This window comes from Vulpes lagopus, chromosome 24 (assembly GCF_018345385.1).
Source record: "Vulpes lagopus strain Blue_001 chromosome 24, ASM1834538v1, whole genome shotgun sequence".
NCBI lineage: Eukaryota > Metazoa > Chordata > Mammalia > Carnivora > Canidae > Vulpes > Vulpes lagopus.
In genome coordinates, this window is record NC_054847.1 from 29,922,281 (window position 1) to 29,935,534 (window position 13,254).

At 34.4% G+C, this 13,254-nt stretch overlaps 1 protein-coding gene and 1 pseudogene across 9 annotated transcripts in view; one reads left to right on the forward strand and one right to left on the reverse strand.

The window, feature by feature from the left end:
• MBD5 (methyl-CpG binding domain protein 5) overlaps positions 1–13,254 on the forward strand; it is a 438,997-nt gene that overhangs the window by 256,814 nt on the left and 168,929 nt on the right. The gene's annotated exons all lie outside the window — the stretch shown is intronic.
• Positions 10,308–11,870, reverse strand: LOC121482019 (annotated as a pseudogene).

Sequence of the window (13,254 nt, forward strand, 5' to 3'; positions counted from 1 at the left end):
TATAGAGGAGCTAGAATCAGAAAAAAAAAAAAAAAAGTCTAAAGCCAGGAGAAGGAAGAAAATAATAAAGATTAGAACAGAAATAAATGATATAGAAACTTTAAAAAAAAAACAGTAGAATAGATCAATGAAACCAGGAACTGATCTTTGAAAAAATTAATAAAATTGATAAACCTCTAACCAGACTTACCAAAAAGAAAAAAGACCCAAATAAATAAAATCACAAATAGAAGAAATAACAACCAATACTACGTATATACAAACAGTTATAAGATAGTATCATGAAAAACCATATGCTAACAAATTGGATAACCTGGAAGAAATGGATAAATTCTTAGATAAACTACCAAGACTGAAACAAGAGGAAAGAGAAAACTTGAACAGACCAGTAGTGAAGAAATTAAATCAATTATCATGTATGCTTCATAGGAGTTCTATGCTCAGAGGAACACACAATTAATAAGCTTTACAAAGAGTGGGGTTTTTTTATATGCAGCTTTTGAAAAGCTTATTAATTGTGTTGTTAAAGTCTTCTACATTCATAGTTTCCTTGTGCTAGTACTTGCCTGGAATATCTTTTCCATTCTTTTTTATTTTTATGCCACCAAACCTCATGTTCTTAGGTGTATGCCTCTGAGCATAATAAAGCTGGGTTCATTTTTCTAATCCCATTTTGATAGTATTTTTCTTTTAAAAAGTTTATGTTTATTGTAGTTACAGTTACATTTGGACTCATTTTTACCATTTTATTTTAGTTTTTTTTTTCTTTCCTTTCTCCTTTATTCCCCCCATTCTTCTGGTTTGGAAGCTATAAATTCATGTTTCTATTCTTTTAATTATTACTCATAAATTTTTAATATATATAAATACTGTAGTATTTCCTCATGAAATTTAAAATAACTTAGAATATTGTGTCCCTAAATAATCTTCACATTTTATCTGTCACCTTCCTTAACAATTTTGTTTAGAACTGTAATTCCACTTTTGTGTTTTGTTACTTTTATTTTAAAAGAGACATTAGTTTGATTTCTGTGCTTACAACTGTCTCTTACATCTCATGTCTTCCCACACTGTTCAGGGTTTCTTTTGCTATAAGTAGTTATTTCAATAAACATGTCAAGTGATAAGCTAGTTTTTATAGGCCTAAAAATATTTTTGTTTTAGCCCACTACTTAATGGTAATTTAGCTTGTTTTAAATGTTTAGGTTGCAATTTTTTTCCATCAGTACTTTGGTAATATTACTCTAATATCTTCAAGAATCTTTGGATATAGACTAGAAGTGTGCCATTTAATTATAGTTCTTTTACAAGTAATCTTTCTCTCTCTCCCTCTCTCTCTCATAGTATTGAGATTTTCTTATTAAACTTTGTTTTTTGCACTTTGCTGTGTGAAAGGTTGAGGTGTGAATTTTTTTTCATATATTTTTTATAGATTTAATGATGATGCTTTTGATCACAGATATCATATTGACCTTTAGTACTGGAAATATCTCAGCCATTAACATTCAAACATTGCTTATCTGCCTTCTTATCTTCTACTTCTGAAATTTTTGTTTGGTTACATGTTAAAGCATCTATTCCCCCTTGACTGTTAACTAGTCTTTCCCAGCTTTCATCTCTTTTTACCTCAGTATCTTATTCTTTTTTTATTATTATTTGTTTATTTATTTTAGAGAAAGGGAGCACAAGCAGGAGGGACAGAGGGAGAGAGAATCTGAGGCAGCCTCCTTGAGGGCAGAGCCGGATGGAGTGCTAGATCCCATGACACTGAGATTACAACCTTATCCAAAACCAAGAGTCAGAGGCTTAACCAACTGTACCACTTACTTAGGCACCCCTAAATATTTTATTTTTAAGTAATCTCTGCACCCAACATGGGATTCAAACTTACAACCCCGAGATCAGGAGTCTAGCTCTACTGACTGAGCCAGCCAGGCACCCCTCTCAGTATCTTATTCTTTGTGAATTTCTCGATCCTGTTTTCCAGTTTACTGCACCAGTTTAGAATATCTGATGTCCACTAGGGTTTTCTTTTCCAGTTAATATATTTTCATTTTCAAAGTTTTCTGTTGTATATTTTCATATACATGTGTTATCTTTTCTGTTGATTTTGTTTCATAGGGTTTTTTTTTTGTTCTCTTTTTAGATGTTATTTTATTTCTTTAAGAATCTTAAAATTTTATTTTTAAGATATTTTCTGATTGTTCTGTGTATGTATTTGTTTTGCATATTTCTCTTTTAACTTTACGTACTCTACTAAAATTGTTGAGGTTTTTGTCTTTCTTGGCTTTAAGTTTTCCTCATATGCTTTGGAAATTAATTTGCAGGCTTATCTTGAGGGGAATTTGTTTTCTTTTATCTCATCATTTTCTGCTTATTCTAATCACTGATTCAGAGAGGATGTTGGGGGAGTGAGATTGGCCTGTGTTGTAAGAGGTAGGCTTTGTCTTCATCCTTTGGCTCCCTGGGTTTGCATAAAAGCTCTTAACTGAGCTTTTTTACAGCCTCTTTTTCAGAATTTGATGAATCACACCTCAGTGCAGATTTTATGCAGCAAAACTGGCTGAACTCTTTTGCCAGGTAGTTCTTTTTAATCTCCACTACTGTGCACTTCCAACCACTGGTGCCTCTGACTGCTACCAGACCTGGAACCTAACAAGTCTACACTATCAGCCTTGCTTACTGCTTTGTATTCTGTTACATGGGGATTTTTACTTTTAGTACACATATATCTTTTAATTTTTTTTCTCTCTGTGCTTTATAATACTAAGTATTTGACAAATATGTCTCTAAAATGTGTATTCCTGGTGCCATCTTGACCAGAAGTCCTATTGCCATAATTTTCACATAAGAATTTGGAAATTAGGTTACGAATCTTTATCAAACTTATCATCTTGGATATATAAGGTTCCTTCTGCTGCCTTGTTTAATGCAGTTATGGTGCATCCAAATAGGAATATGAACACCAATTCATATTCTAGGGCTATGACTTCTAGAGTCAAAATGAATGGGTACAAATCATGGCATTGATACTTCCTGTGTGACTCAAACGTTCAAAGACTTCTGTTTCCTCATCTGTATTTATGAGTTTGGATCTACCTTATAGACATCTGTAAATAATTAAATATGGTAATATATAAAACATTAGCATAATATGTGACTCACAATAAGCTCTCAGTGAATATTGGCTATTATTTGTACAGTGGAGTTCCATGATATTTACATTTAATTGTAGAAATTCACCCATTATCATCCTCTTTTGGGAAATACATGTAATGTGATATTATGTTTATATATACCCTAGTGTATATGATATTTTAATTTGTACTCCTAAATTTAAGATAACCAGATTTTTAAGCCACCCACACTATGTTTTTTGCTTGGTGGGTGATTTAAATTATCTCCAAAGGTATTTTTGATGACTGTATATTTTTTCCTTACAGATCAATTTTAAGACTTAACCTTCTCATCAGATAATAACTATTATTATCTCTAAACTAGTCATGCGGGCAGCCCAGGTGGCTTGGTGGTTTAGCGCCGCCTTCAGCCCAGGGTGTGATCCTGGAGACCCAGGATCGAGTCCCACATCGGGTTCCCTGCATGGAGCCTGCTTCTCCCTCTGCTTGTGTCTCTTCCTCTCTCTCTCTCTCTCTGTGTCTCTCATGAATAAATAAATAAAATCTTTAAAAAATAAATAAATAAATTAGTCATGTGTGGCAGGCACTTATAATTATATAGTTTTATATATATGTACACACATATAGTTATATATGTATATGCATATATATTTATAACTGTGTGAAAATAGAAAATCAATTGGTCTCACAGTCAGCTCTGGGTTCCAGTCTGGCCTCTGGCAATCTCTGGAGGATGAATTTTTAAGATGTTATTTGTTTTATTTATTTGTTTTATTTATTTGTTTTAGAGATAGAAAAAGAGAGAGAACAAGAGCATGAACAGGGGGAAGGAGCCAAGGGAGAGGGACAGTCAGATTCTGTGTTGAGCACAGAGCTGGACAAGAGGCTGGATCCCACAACCATGAGATCATGACCTGAGCCAAAATCAAGAGTCAGATGCTCAACCCACTGAGCCACCCAGGCGCCCCAGAGCTAATGATACCCACATATCAGAGTGTAAAGATGAAATGAAATAAGATACGAGAATTCAATCTGTAAACTGCACATCACTCTAGAAATGTTTCTAGATCAATCAAAGCTATGATTGTTCCTCATCATTTACAGCAGTTTTACAGAGCTCCTATGGAAAGCAGGTAACCTGAACCAGAAAGTTTGTTTCACTAACAAATCATTCTGTACTTGTTGCAATAAGGAAAAATTCTCAGTAAGGGTTCTATGAAGAATGATTCTTAGGGGATGACAGTGAAGTAGATACAGATTATCTAGTATTTGTATTTGACAGTTTAACTGCTGAGACCAAGGTTTTAGAATCCTTTGCTCTTTCAAACACACAGCATACAATATTTAGTTCGTAGCAATTTGAAACAGAAATAAAGGAATCCTAATTTTAGTTCTGAAGTCAGATGAGCAGGTCTTTCCTTCCCTATTCAGGTAAAATTAATGCATACCTTTAGTGGACTATACTGAACAAATCTAGGAACTAAAAGCTGCTTATCCTTTATTGATGGCTCTTTTTAAGTCACAATAAATGTGTTCTCCACCTAAGTCCCCAATACAGATTTTCCCTTCCTTCAGACTCACAGTAGCAGAAACTACTCTAAGTGAAACATGCTTTGTTCTTGCTAGAACCAGGAGAAAGATTGAGTAAAATTGCTGCTTTTGGGAACAAAGTAAAAGGTTAATACATAAACTTATAGCTCCACTCAGCTGCCTATAATCCCTTTCTTTCTTAACTGTCTTAACTTTTCACATATGGTTCAAAACTCAAAACAACATTAAAAAGGAATGCCTGGGTGGCTCAGCGATTGGGTGTTTGCCTTTGGCCGAGGGCGTAATCCTGGAGTCCCGGGATCGAGTCCCACATCAGGCTCCCTGCGAGGAGCCTGCTTCTCTTTCTGCCTATGACTCTGCCTCTCTCTCTCTCTCTCTCATTGTCTCTTATGAATAAATAAGATCTTTATATATAGATATATGTAGATATATCTATATATATCTTTAAAAGATTCACCGAGAATCTTGCTTTTATAACACTGTCTCCATCTTCTCCCACCACCAACCCATTCTGGTCAAAGCTGTTACTAGTTTCTTGTGTACCCTTTCATTTTTGTACACATAGCATACTAACAGATAGAGGTATTGATGTATACTCACCTTTCTTACACAAAGGCAGTGTACAATATATTTTGTTTTGCACTTTGCTTTTCTTGCTGAACAATTTACCTTGGAGTTCTGAACGGGAGGTTGTTTGTTTTGGTTTTGTTTTTTTTTAATATTCTTTATTCCTGTTTAGAGCCACATGATTTTCCATTGGAAGTCTGTCATAGTTTATTTAATCAGCGCCTTGTGGAGGAATGTTTGAGTTACTTTCAATCTTTGGTGATGTAAACACTGCCTCAGTGAAAAAAAAATTTTGAATATTGTTGTTTTGTGCATGTGTAGGATATCTGTAGGTTAAACTTCCAAAGCAGGATCGCTGGACCAAAGAGTAAATGCACTTAAAAATATCTTTATTGTTCAGCCATCTCAGAACAACAGAGGGTGGGGACATTGGGGTTGGAGGCTGTTTATAATTGTGCAGACAGCCACAATTTGGCCTGACAGGCACAGGTTTTAGTCTGGCCTTCATTATTCCATTGCCATGTGACTTTAGGCAAGTCACTTCCCCTCTCATGGAGCCTTGGTGTACTCTTCTGCAAAAATTGGAGACTAGTCCCTATGCTAATTGGGTAATTATAAAATGAGATGAGGTAATGGATGGGAACTGTCAGCATTACCCACCATTAAAATGATGTAATTATTAACCTGAAAATAGCCACAACCCTGGTACTAGGATATACTAGTATACTAGGCTTACTAGGCTCACTTGTTTTTGTTTTGTTTTTTTTTTGCACTTGTTCTTTTTAAAAAATTATTATACAGTAAAACCGACTTCTTTCTTTTGATGTACCAGTCTGTAAATTTTAACACATGCATAGATTTGCATAACCATCACCATAACCAGAATACAAAATAGTAAATGCATTTTTAATTTAAACAAATATTGACTAGTTACCCTCCATAAAGATTGTACACCACACTGGACTCACCCCAACATTATATGAGTGATATTTTTTTTCCCTCAGATTTTGCAAAAGATAGAGTCTATTGTCTATTTGCTGTGATTATTTGTTTGTTTTTATAGCATTTCCCATGCAGAGACATAAACGTTGGACTAGGGCTACAGTAGCTGTCTGGTCCTTCTTCCCTTGATTAATGTTGCTTAAGCCTAAAATCTGAAGCTTAAAAAGAAAAATAAATACGAAACAGAGGGCTCATATTTTAATCACATTTTAAAGCAGCTACTTTTCCCATCTGCTCCTGAAACAAATAGACAGTGCAGTTTATAGCACTCTGTCATTCTGAATAACTGAGGGATAACTGAAGGAAAACAAAGAAAGGAGTCTAGATTGTAGTTGTATATCTTTGAGATTGTCATTGTTCTTCACTAAATGTTCACAGGTTTGGATGCACACTTAACTTCTCTTTTCTGCCTCCTACCCAATGCCAAGACATTTGGAAATGAAAGCATAATTGAGAAGATCTTACAAGGGCACCTGGGTGGCTCAGGCAGTTAAGCATCTGCCTTCAGCTTGTGTCGTGATAAGACTCCTGGGATCAAGTGGCATCACGCTCCCTGCTCAGAGGAGTCTGCTTTTCTCTCTGTGCTCTCTCTCTCTCTCCTCCTCCTCTCAAATAAATAAAATATTTTTTAAAATATCATAATTTTATTATTTCCATTTGTAAACTTACTAAAGAATGTTAATAGGATTGACATGAGAAAATTGGACTAAAGTATTTGAAACATTTTCCTTACTACAAATATAAGTCAGTTATAAATAAAAATAGCATTACTTTATTCTAGATTTGCAACACCACTGGCCTATAGGCCAGATTCAGTGGGCAGGCTTATGTCATTTGTATCCTATAATCTTTCAAAGTTAGGAAATTTAATATTAAAATTCTCATCTCTGATGTTAATTGAATAATCAGAATATCTGGCTAAAATCACCCATATTATCATATGGCAATTGTTAATTGGTACTTGTACTTATACCTGGCTACTGCATTCATTTTTTTCCAACTTATTCTTCAGAATACTATCCTTTTTCCTACTTATTCTTCAGAATACTATCCTTAGGTTAAAGTTTTAGTTGTTTAAACATCAGCAAACATTTGTTTCTATTACTGGTATTCTCGTTTCCATATGGTATATCAATAATATTTCAATTAAAAAAAATAGTTATTGTGATTAAAGTAATTGTTCTTACAAACATGAAATCTGACATTTTATTTAACGGTTGGATTACTTAACATAAAGGTTTTTTTCCTCTTCTAAGTAAATGAATATATTTTCCTATCATCTTGGAAAACTATCAATTGATTTTTATCACTTTCCAAATGATCCTTGCTTTTCATATGATAGATTGATTATTCCATATCCATGTCATTTGACTTTTAATATATATCTTTAAAAACCCTTAGTTGCTGAGAAATATTACAGCAAGGTTAATCAGAGTTATGATCATATTTCTTCTGTATTTCGATCCCTGAGCTGACTTACCATATAACTTTTCATTGATTTTAATCTCCCAGACTTTACAGACCTCTGTTTATTTAGGTGAGCTTTAATTACTTGTTCACCCAATACCTTACATTGTGCATTGAAATCTCTCAAGGTATAAACAAAGATTGAGGATGACAATTGCTTTCTTTGTTAACACTATACTAGGCCTATGGAATGCATTGTTTATGAGCACATGAAATTAAGTTTCACATCCATGTTAAAAAGGAATTCACTTAATCTGTATTCATTTTTAAGAATCAAAATTCTTTTTATGCCTATCCTGTACTATTGCTTTTACCTAAGAATCAATACCAGAACAAGGAATCTAAATGAAATAGAAACGAAAGATGTATAGTAAATAGTAGGAGCATGGGAATAGAAAGGGAAGGTTTAGTAGGACTTTATTATGAAAAGTACTAAACCAAAGGCTATTTAAGTACAGGTTATAATTTTAACTGTAAAATAATGAAACTCCATAAAGAATGAATGACATTTTCATTTTCTTTTCTGTTATTTCTAACACAGTTGATAACACAATATGACATCCAGCTATTAATGTTTAACCTTCTAGGATGCTTTTAAAGAGGATTGTTTTGCAAAAATATTCAGGGTCTTTTTTGTTTATTTTTTCAATTTTCCCAAGGATCTCTCCAATCTTAGATATTCAGATTATTCACCTTTGGCGCATCTGTGGAGTCATAATCCTTGCTAATCTTCTCTATTTCACCTTTTAACTGTCTTAACTGGGGTTATGTGCAATTTGAGTAGTGCTCAAGTACCACTTTCACTAACCTCATGCCTCATGGAATCCTGCATTTTTCTTTGATATTGACTTTGAGTCATTTTATATTATATTATTGTCAATTGTGTTATATTTTTTATAGTCATAAATAGAATCCTAAATGAATAGATACAGTTGCAACATCCAATGATGAAGGTAAGACCAACTAACAGAACCTTTATCTTAATAGGTAAGGACAGGCTTTTTAGTGTTAAAGAGGAAAGAATATTTGAGTAGGGAATAATTAATGAGTGATGTATACACTAATCAGTATTTTATGATATGAGAACTTTTGTTTGGTTGATGAATATTTAGGTTATGGGAACTCTGTTTTGTCTTTAGTCTTTGGATATGGAACTGTGGCTTTCTTGGTGGCAGATTCTTAAGCTCTTCAAGTTTAACGTAAAAGCTTCTCCATCTTACAAAAACTCATGAACTATTTCTTAAAAGTACTGTAAAAATGCGTTTTGTGTATGTGTGTGTGTGCACGTGTGTGTAAACATCAGACATTGAATAAAAGTGAATTGATTTCTTCAAAGTAATAAGATGGAAATTCATCCATAGCATTGACTAAACTGATAGTGGTTTTCATTTAACATAAATAATATTCTACTACTACCCAAGAAAGATATTTTTCTGTGTGATAGATATTAGACCAAAGAATGCAATGCCATCAACTCACTAGTACATTAGAATAGGTATTCCAAGCACAAATCCATACATACCAAGGAAAAGAAAGCCCTGATGACAGGACTAGATGAACCACAGGTACAATTAACCACTCACTGCAAGGATGAATTTACTATCATATATCACAAACAAATTTGTTAGAAGAGAGTCTTGAAGAAATAATGAAGAGAGAAAAAACAGTAATCTCAAAATGAAAGCTATTAGTGTGCATATTAATGCTCAGATGTTAGAAACATTAATCAAACATTAGAATTTTTTATAAATTTTGACATTTATTGTTTAAGGACTTTTGAATATGTTAAGACAAAGACTTTTCTAGGTTTCCTATATATGTACTAAGTTCTGTGATTAGAAAATAAATCTCATTCTAACTTGAGGTGATTTCTCTCCTTTGAACATATAGAAGCTTTATTTTCCATGTTGTTGTTTTGTTTTTTTAAGTTTTTTTAGTTAACATATAGTATAATATTGGTTTCTAGAATAGAAGTTAGTGATTCATCACTTATGTACAACACCCACATGCTGCTTTTTTGATAATAATTTTATACCGACCTTGAGACCTTATGCTATTTTCTGAAACCTTAAAATCTCGTATTGTTATTGAACTGTTTTTGTGCTTATACCTTTCCATCACATTCTTCCACTTCTGCTACAGTGCCTTGTATTTATGTGATCTGACTGATAAAAATCCATTCTTTTCCAGAATAAGAAAAATTAACTTGACTCCTATTTAATGTATGGTACATTAATCTCATAAAACTATGCAAAACCTTTTGTGTTTGTTTTTTTGTTTTTGTTTTATTTTGGTGTTTTTTTGTTTGTTTTTCTTCCAAGATTTTATTTAAATTCAAGATAGTTAGCATATAGTGCAGTATTGGTTTCAGGAGTAGAAGTTAATGATTCATCATCTACCAATACCCAGTGCTCATCACAAGTACCCTCCTTAATACCTTTCACCCACTTAACCCATCCCACCAACCAACTCCCCTCCATTACCCTCAGTTTGATCTCTATTGTTGGAGTCTCTTATGGTGTGACTCCCTCTCTCTTTTTATCTTATTTTATCTTTCCTTCCCTTGCCCTGTTTTCTTTTTTATTTTAAAATATGTTTATTATGTACTTTACATTGAGCACTTCAGAAAAGAAAATAATTACAATGATTTCAGAATGCAATTCCTGGATTCAATAAATGTCCTTTATAATTATATCCAATCAGTATCTAGAATTGTATGTAGACCCTACGTCAGCTAACAAATAAGTAAAATAACTATGTTAATCTCTGGGATAAGAGACACACATGATCACTTAAGTCACTCTGCCACCATGCTTTTTTTAAAAACATGATTCACATTTTTTTCAAGTACACATACAGCCATTGCAAGAGTTATTACATTAGACCACTGATGTTAACACCTTAAAAATATGTATGATTTTTGCTGCCTTAAAAGAAAATTTAGTTTATCGCAAAGAAATTCAACAAAGTTTCAGGACCTTTGATCACAAGCTTCAGTGCTTGTTGTACTACTCTGGTGAACATAAAGGTTCAAGTAAGGCCAACAAAGAAGAATGTTTCCTCTTTCCAATGAAGACACAATGCAAGGACTAGGTGAACTAGCATCCTACAAACTAGCTAGCCATCAAGAGGTTACCAATTAAAGTATGTGAATACATTTAAAAGCCTTGGCCAGTGTTACAAAAAACAAAACATTTAGATTATTTATGAATATAAGCATAATAGGTATTTTATCTTCTATAAATAATCATTTTTGAAATGCTAAAGGTGAGTTCCAACTGTGCTCTTCTGATGTGAGAAGAGGTGGGGACACGTGATGACCTACTGATTTACCTTCTCAAAGTATTCTTTGGAAGCACTTGGATCTGGCTTGAATATAGGAGAATCCGGGGTCCAGTTTGCTGGGCAGACTTCTCCATGGGTTTCCACAAACTGGAATGCCTTCACCAAGCAGAGGGTCTCTTCCATACTTCGGCCCACAGGGAGATCATTGACACTCAAATGCTTGATGACTCAATTGGGGTCAGTGATGAAGAGACCTCTTAGAGCAATACCAGGGCCTTCTAACAGCATGCCATAGTCTCGAGAAATCTGTTTAGTCAGATCTGACAGGAGTGCAATGTTCATGTGGCCCAAACTGCCATTCTTCTGCAGTGTGTTGATCCAGGCGAGATGGATGAAGTGGGAATCCACTGACACTGCAACAACATCACAGTTCACGTCGTGAAATTCTTTGGCTTTGTCACTAAAAGCAACAATTTCTGTAGGACACACAAAGGTGAAGTCCAACGGATAGAAGAAAAGCACCAAATATCTCCCCTTACAGTTATTGAGGGTTAGATCTTTGAACTCTCCGTTGACAACGGCGGTGCCCTTAAAGTAGGGCGCGTGCTGGGTGACGGCAGGAGTGTGATAGGAGGAACTGGTGCTAAAAGCGAATTTTGCTTGACCAGAACCAGACCACAATACATTTGTCAGGCATGTTCTTCTGGAAGCAGCAGGTCTAAGGGCTGCAGAGGCAGAGATGCCCTATGGACTAGCACTCACATGTCTGGCAATCGAAGCCCGGAGGAATCTTCCCACCGCGGCCTCCAGGGATTTGCTGGACTGGCCCTCTTCCCCTATTTTCATCTATTTTTTCTTCAGTTCCCCATATGAATGAAATCATATGGTATTCCTTCTCTGACTGACTTACTTCACTTAGCATAATACACTCTAGTTGTATCCACATCTTTCAAATGGCAAGATTTCATTCTTTTGATGGCTGAATAATATTCCATTATATATACATACACACACACACATATATATATTTATATGTATGTATACATACCATTTCCCCTTTATCTATTCATTGATCAATGGACATTGGGACTCTTTCCATAATTTGGTTATTGTTGATAGTACTGCTGTAAACAACGGTGTGCATGTGTCATTTCAAATCAGTATTTTTGCATCCTTTGGATAAATACCAGTAGTACAATTGCTGAGTTATAGGGTTAGTTCTATTTTTAACTTTTTGAGGAACCTCCTTAACTGTTCTCCACAGTGGCTGTACCAGTTTGCATTCCCACTAATAGTTTAAGATGGTTCCCCTTTCTCTACACCCTCACTTACCTCTGTTATTACCTGAGTTGATAATTTTAGCCATTCTGACAGGTGTGAGGCAGTATCTCATTTTGATTTGTATTTCCCTGATGATGAAGGATGTTGAGCATTTTTCATGTATCTTTTGGCCATTTGAATGTCTTCTTTGGAGAAATGTCTGTTCATGTCTTCTGCCCGTTTCTTTAACTGTATTATTTGGGTTTGAGGTATTGAGTTTGAGAAGTTCTTAAAGATTTTGTTTATTTATTCATAAGAGACACAGAGAGAGACAGAGGGAGAAGCAGACTCCCCATGAGAAGCCTGATGCTGGACTTGATCCCGGGACACCAGGATCACTCCCTGAGCCAAAGGCAGATGTTCAACTACTGTGCCACCCAGGCATCCCTGATAAGTTCTTCATAGATTTTGGATACTGGTCCTTTATCTAGTGTGTCATTTGCAAATATATTCTCCTATTCTGTAGGATGCCTTTTAATTTTGTTTATTATTTCCTTGCTGTTAAGCAAAACCTTTATAGAAAATATTGATATTACCCCCATTACCAAACTTAAAATGTGTTCTTCTTCTAATATAGGTTGTAAGTAAAATTTCAGATCCATGGTTTAAGGACTTTTAAAGATGATAATGTTCGTGAAAATGAAGTATGTTGGTGAAGATGTATAGAAGCAGGAACAATTGTACTTTGAACAACATGGATCTGAACTGGATGGGTTCACTTATATGCAAATTGTTTTTGAGACAATACTGTAAATGTATTTTCCTTTTGATTTTCTTAACAGTTTCTTTTCTCTAGCTTATGTTACTGCAAGTATTCAGTGTATAATACACATAACATACAAAATATGTGTTAATTGACTTTATGTTATTCTCTAAGGCTCAAGTCAATGATAAGTCATTAGTAAAGTTTTTTGGGAGTCAGAAG